The sequence below is a fragment of the Balaenoptera borealis genome, assembly GCF_965194805.1.
Source record: "Balaenoptera borealis genome assembly, chromosome: 1".
NCBI classification, from domain to species: Eukaryota; Metazoa; Chordata; class Mammalia; order Artiodactyla; family Balaenopteridae; genus Balaenoptera; species Balaenoptera borealis.
The window spans coordinates 80,579,577-80,586,725 of NC_138860.1; the positions used below are offsets into that span (position 1 = coordinate 80,579,577).

General features: G+C 50.6%; 1 long non-coding RNA gene across 1 annotated transcript; it reads left to right on the plus strand.

Annotated features, from left to right (window-relative positions):
* The first annotated feature begins 54 nt into the window (after nt 1-54).
* On the plus strand, nt 55-3,632 carry LOC309609475. The gene is made up of 2 exons (XR_014233429.1): nt 55-503; nt 1,200-3,632. It is a non-coding gene; the product is annotated as an uncharacterized lncRNA (long non-coding RNA).
* Nucleotides 3,633-7,149: the final 3,517 nt, after the last annotated feature.

Genomic DNA, 7,149 nt, shown 5'->3' on the forward strand with positions numbered 1-7,149 from the left:
AGGGAGGGTGTGATCCTGGGAAGCAGTGTTCGGCGGAGTCCCCGCCTCTGCCCGCCCCCTTGGTCCAGGGCCCGGGCGCTTCTGTGCACCTCGCGCCGCAGCCTCTGCGCGGAGCCAGCCCGAGCCGGGCGCCACCTCGCGGCCAGCGTCCGCCTCCCCACAGCCCGCGCACCTGACCTGGGAGAAGGCGTCACTCCGGAGGCCGACAACCTGTACCCCACCTTTCTCGGGGCACCCTTCCCTTCTCAGTCTCTGAGGAGACAGAGGCAATTTTCATAACAACTAACATTTGCTTTCATCATCGTTAGCCCTTTAGGTGCTGCTTCTTTCAATCCTTAACTCGAGATAGGTTCTATTTACATAACATTGTTCGTGTAATTAGGGCACCCATAAGCGGCAAAAGCGGGATTTGAACCAAGATCTGTGGTCCGTCTGATTACAGGGCTCCCTCTACAAACCACCGAGACAGAGAAATCTACAATAGTTCAGGAAGAGCAAGACAGGTACGTTCTTCTTTGGCGCCTTTTACAATTCAACTTTATTGAAGTATAATTGACATAAATTTAAAAATGTACCCACTTAAAAGTGTACAGTTCGATGAGGGTCTATTACATTTTTTTATTATAGTAAAATATAAATAATATAAATTTTACCATTTTAACCATTTTTAAGTGTACAGTTCAGTGGCATAAAGTATATTCATATTGTTCAACCATCACCACCATCCACTTCCATAACTTTTTCATCATCCCCAACTGAAACTCTGTACCCATTAAACTGTAACTCCCCATTCCTCCTCCCCCAACCCCTCTATTCTACTCTCTCCCTCCATGAATTTGACTACTCTAGGTACTTCACATAAGTGGAATCACACAATATTTGTCCTTACAGTATGTCTGGCTTGTTCACTTAGTTCGATGTCTTCGTTTGATGCAGTTTTGTATTTTGTTTGTTTGTTTTTGGCGTGCCATGGGTATTGTGGGATCTTAGTTCCCTGACCAGGGATTGAACCCAGGCCAGGGCAGTGAAAGCGCTGAGGCCTAACCACTAGACCGCCAGGGAACTTCCCCCAAGTTTGATGAGTTTTGACAAATGTGTTCATCTGTGTAACCACCACCCAATTTAAAAACTTTTTTAAAAACATTTTCCTCGGGGCTTCCCTGGTGGCGCAGTGGTTGAGAATCTGCCTGCCAATGCAGGGGACGCGGGTTCGAGCCCTGGTCTGGGAAGATCCCACATGCCGCGGAGCAACTGGGCCCATGAGTCACAACTGCTGAGCCTGCGCGTCTGGAGCCTGTGCTCCGCAACAAGAGAGGCCACGATGGTGAGAGGCCCGCGCACCGCGATGAAGACTGGCCCCCGCTTGCCACAACTAGAGAAAGCCCTCGCACAGAAACGAAGACCCAACACAGCCATAAATAAATAAATTAATTAACTAAAATTAAAAAAAAAAAAAAAAAATTTTCCTCTCCCCAAACTTCTCTTGTGCCCCTTTGCAGATAATGTCCCACCCGCTACTCCATCCTCACTCCCGAACCCCAGCCCTTATGAAATCTCTGATCTGCTGTCACTGTAGATTTTTTGTTCTAGAATTTCGTATAAATGGACTTATACAATATGTACTCGTTTACATCTGGCTTCTTTCATTTACCATAGGCTTTCATTCCTTGCTTATCACCGAGTGGTATTCCATTGTATGGATATATTACAATTTGTGTTTACATGAGTAGATGGACATTGAGTTTTTTCCAGTTCTACTTAGAAGTGGGGGGACTTCCGTGGTGGCTCAGTGGATAAGCCTCCGCCCTCCCAATGCAGGGGGCCTGGGTTCCATCCCTGATCAAGGAAGTAGATCCCACATGCCACAACTAAGAGTTTGCATGACGCAACTAAAGATCCTTCATGCCACAACTGAAGATCCCGCGTGCCGCACCTCAGACCCGGCGCAGCCAAATAAATATTCTTTTTTAAAAAAATAAGTGGGATTGCTGGGTTATAACAGTTATGAACTCTTCATGTATTCTGGTTTCAAGACCTTTGTCAAAAATATGTGTTGAGGGACTTCCCTGGTGGCGCAGTGGTTAAGAATCCGCCTGCCAATGCAGGGGACACAGGTTCGAGCCCTGGCCCGGGAAAATCCCACATGCCACGGAGCAACTAAGCCCATGTGCCACAACTACTGAAGCCCACGTGCCTAGAGCCCATGCTCCACGATAGAGGAGCCAACGCACTGCAAGGAAAAGCAGCTCCCGCTGGCCGCAACTAGAGAAAGCCTGCGCATGAAGCAATGGCGATCCAGCGCAGCCAAAAATAAATTAATTAATTAATTAATTTTAAAAAACATAACCATTATTAAAATTTATTTTTAAAAATGTGTTGAGAATATTCTCTATTTGACAGACAAGCAAGTGTTGTTTAGTTTGTTGCTTTGAGAGGTGGAAGGTGAAGGGAAGGCGCGGATTGGATGGTGCTGCTCACTTTGGGGAAGGAAGGAACGGAGAAGGCAAGGTTGGGTGTTGCTTTTCCTGACTCCAGTGTTACCAAAAATTTCCAACAGGGGGCAGTAGAAACCAGAGCACAGATCCAGGGCCCAGAGGCCAAAGATCATAGAGTTGCAGCATGTCGGAGGCCAGAGGAGCCTTGAAAGTTGTCTGATCCATCACTTTCGAGGGGTAAATGGGGAGACTGAGGACCAGAGAGGAAGAACAGCGCTCCTCCCTCCTTCACCTGGGTCACTTGTTCTCATCCTTTCACATTCAGCTCTACTTTCCTTTCTCTGGGAGCCTTTCCAGCTTCTGGCTCTCCCTCCCCATCCCACTCCTGCATGTGAAAGTTTAACTCGCCCCTCTCTCGTTACTCTCAGTTCTTCAAGGACTGGGGCCAGGTCGAAATCATCTTTGTGATCTCAGGGCCTGGCACAAAGTAAGTGCACAATAATCGTTAGAGTAAATGGCTGCCACCCTGTGCAATGCTCCTCCAGGGTCTCTGGACCCTAACTCTGCCTCCTGGGCCCAGCCCTATAGCTAGAAGGATGGAAGTTCCCCTGTTGCCTCCCTGGAAGGTACAAGGGGGCCTAAGGTCCTCATTCATCCTTTTGTTCAGTAGCACTTGTTTTGTGTTTACCTGGTGTTGGGCTGCATCCGCAGGCCTGCAAGCCCTGTAATTGCCCAGCCTCAAGACCAAAGAAAGAGCCTGGAGTCATTGATAGAGACATTAATGGTTTAATAGATAGGGGATCTTACACATCTGAAGCAAGGTCCTGGAGCGACACGGGGGGTGGGGTGGGGGGATAGGGGGGTTCCAGTTATAGAGGGAATTGATGTCAGGTTGGCACATCAGTTACCAGGGTAACCAGCAGAGGGGCTCCCCCTTTTGATAAACTACCATAGTGAAGATAGCTCTGATCTAAAGATTAGAGCAATCACTAGCTGGGGCCAGGAGCAAGTATGTAGGCATTTGCTGAGTAGGCTCTATGATTAAGAGGGAAGGTCAGTCATCGGACTAGGGTGTAGGTGAAGCAGGGACTGGTCAAGCGGGGGATGTACAGAGAGCAAGAGAACAGCCATCTTGGGTGGCCTGATACTGGCACCTGGGATACAGAGGAAATGACATCATGATGATGTTGATGGCAACTACTAACTTTTATTAAACAAACCCTACTGATTACTAGGCACACTTTTTTAAATTTTAATATTTATTTATTTATTTGGTTGCACCGGGTCTTAGTTGCGGCAGGCGGGCTCCTTAGTTGTGACGTGCAAACTCTTAGTTGCAGCATGCATATAGGATCTAGTTCCCTGACCAGGGATCGAACCCCGGCCCCCTGCATTGGAGCACGGAGTCTTAACCACTGCGTCACCAGGCAAGTCCCCTAGGCACACTTTTAAGACCTTCACATTTAACTTATTTAGGGAAGAAGTAAAAGTTTCCTCCCTCAAAGAGCTCACATGCTGATCGGGGAAAGAGTCAATTATTCCTTCATTGATTCATGAATAAGGGCTAGAGATATGAACAAAACAGGCAAAAATCTCTACCTAAATATGAAAGGTAAAAAAATGAAGCTTTCATTCTAGTAGTAGTGCTGGTGAAGAGGTGATAAATGAAATCAGTAAAATCATGACGCATTAGATGATAAGTGTTATCATAAAAAATAGAGAAAAACATGTAGATAACATTCATTGTCCATTGCGATGAATAATGACTTGTACGAATCTCTCTCCTCGCCTTATACCCGGAAGGAATATTCATATTACCATACTGGAATTCTCCAGAGCAAGTGGTTATTGTTCACTCAACACAAACTCTGTTATAAAATCACTATACACTTTGAAATATTCCTCAGTGAGCCTTTTTCAGCTATCACCTTTAGTCCTAACTACACAAGAGTTTTCAATGTTTTTCTCTAATAGGATTGTTCCTGTAATTAGCTATAGAATAAAACCAAATTATCGATGGGCAATGAAAACAGTGCTCTAACAAACAAACAAACAAACAAAAATAGAGAAAAACAAAACAGGAAGAGTGATAGGGAGGGCTGAGGGTGCTGTTTTTGGAAAGGTGGTCAGGGAAGGCCTCACTGAAAAGGTATCCTCCAGGTGAAGCCCTAAATGAGGTGAAGGACGGAGCCACACAGATTTCTGAGGGAAGGGCATTCCAGGCAGAGGAAGAGCAAGTACAAAGGCCCTGGGGCCAGAGCATATGCCATGTTCACAGACTAGCTAGGAGACTGGAACTGAGTGAGCAGCAGGGAGCATGGTGGGAGATGTCAAACACAGGGGTGTAATGGGGGTCAAATCTGCAGGGCCTTGTAGGCTGTGGTAAGGCTGTTGGATTTTGTTCTGCCTGAGACAGGGAGCCACTAGAGGTTATGGGACAGAGGAGGGACATGATTCAACTCAGGTTTTAAAAGAATGACTGTTGTGTTGAGAAGAGGCTGTAGAGAGCATGGGTGGAAGCAGGGAGACTGGGGAGGAGACCACAGCACTCACTGATCCAGGGAGCAACCTGATGGCTTGGAGGTGCCGAGGAGTGCGTGAGCTCAGAGCACAGTAGCACGTGCCCACAGAGGGAGCGGGTGCCTCTTCCCTCCAGGATGGCAAGGGATTGCTGAGGTCTTGAAGGAATTGGAAAGGGTGGAGAGGGCTCCCCGATCCAGCTTCAAAAGAGGGGCTGAGTGGGACACGGGGCTGGTCTCACTGTCTCCTGGACACACAACTCACCTCAGGAGGCTGGATGTCAGCACACACCTCGCAGGCCACTCCCTGTCTCAGCCACAGCTGCACAGAGGTGCGCTCCAGAACACACAGACACAGGGACGGAGCGGGTAGCTCGGCCTCTGCCCCACGCAGCCCACGGGAGCCGAAAGGATCCCTGAGGTCCTCTCGGGAAAGCCCAGGAGAAAGGATAGCACGTTCTTGCTGCTCTCTCTGCCTCTCCAACCAAGCATGTCATAAACGCTTGGCAAGGATGCTGACGACAGTGGTGAGGACGACCCGCTGACAGGGCGTGTGCCCAGCTGACCCTCTCCCTCACCTTCCTGGGTGTTAATGGGGGGTGGGCACGCTGAAATACAAGCTATGACACACACATACCCTGCCCATTGCCCACCTTCCAACCTGACCTTCCCTCCCTATTTCAGGCTCCCAGGTCCCTCCCTGGGTGGTGTCTGCCCTGAATCTGCCCAAAGGTCCCCACGCCCTACTGTCCCCCTCCCAGCCCTGCCTCCAGCCTGCCCGCCAGTCTGCCTGGCACTCAAGCTCTGTCCCTCACCCCCTCCACTCTAGCTGTAATCACAGCTCAGCCCAGCTCCCCCTCCTGTGAATAATTGGGGCTGATTTAGGGGCTATCAGGGGAGGGGGGGGCTAATGGAGTTCATGGGGGGGCCGCCCTGGTGATGAAGGGAAGGTTGAGAGGCAATTAGCAGGGCTGACAGCCTCGGGAATCACCTAATGTGCCCTCCTGCCCGCAATAAGAGCTAGTGAAGGGTTTGGGCGTGGGGGGTGGCCTTCCCCCCCACACATCCAGGGGCGGACTTGGACTTGAGGAGGGATCTTGGCCCTCCCTCAGCAGGAGGTTGGAGGCCAGATAGCAGGATGGACTTCCAGAAAAACAAGGGCAAGGGAGGGGGGGCACTTTGGGGAGCAAGGAAGGCTAACAGAATGAGCCAGGGACTCCTGGTGCTCCACAGCCCCCCACTTCCCAACACACAGACACAGACACACACAGACACACACACACACAGACACACAGACACACAGACACACACACACACACACACACACACACACACACACGAGTGCCCCAGCTGAATCCTATCCCTCACTGGGGACCGGCTCCTGATTAATACCAACATTAGCCCTGAACACGCTCCCCTCCTGGCCTCCCTGCCATTAATTACCTCCTCTCCCAGCCCAGCGAGGGGAAGCCAGCTCCTCCGGGGCAAAAGGAACAGTCTGACCCCCTGCCCAAGAAGCCACTCCCGCCCCCCTCCTCCCTGCTTCCGAAGGAAAAGAGAAGAGAGGAAGAGAGGAATCCGGAGGGAGGGACGGAAGGAAGGGAGGGAGATTGGGCCCTTCTGTCCCCAGCAGCACCACATCTCCCTCTCCAAGGCTCTCACCCCTTGGAGTCTCTCTGCCATCTAAGTTCCATCCCCACCCCTGCACATGGTCAGCCTGGAGCTTAAAAACCTCTGGCTGGAAGAGGGGCCCCCTGGACGAGGTGGGCAGTCAGATCCCTCGGCGCCTTCCCCTGCCTACATCCCTGGTGACTTCGTCAGGAGCGAGACTTTGCACAGACGCGGGCAGGGAGCCCAGTTTACACAAACCAGCACACGGGGACTGTCACACACGAACATAAAACCTGACGCACTGGGACCAAAGTCACCCTGGGGGTGGGAAGGGGGCGACACACTCCACTGGGAGGGGCTGCCCACCACCACACACAGAATCACACCAGAAACATTCAGTCAGCTGCTTGGAGAGGGGCAGGTAACGTATCACAGAACATTCACGTGCCAATGGAGGAGGCTCTGCCTCAGCTGAATGTGTATGAGCCTCAGGAGGAGGGATCCCTGCCTTTTCTCTCTCTCCCTCTCTCTCTCTCTCTCTCTCTCTCTCTCTCTCTCTCTCTCTCTCACACACACACACACAC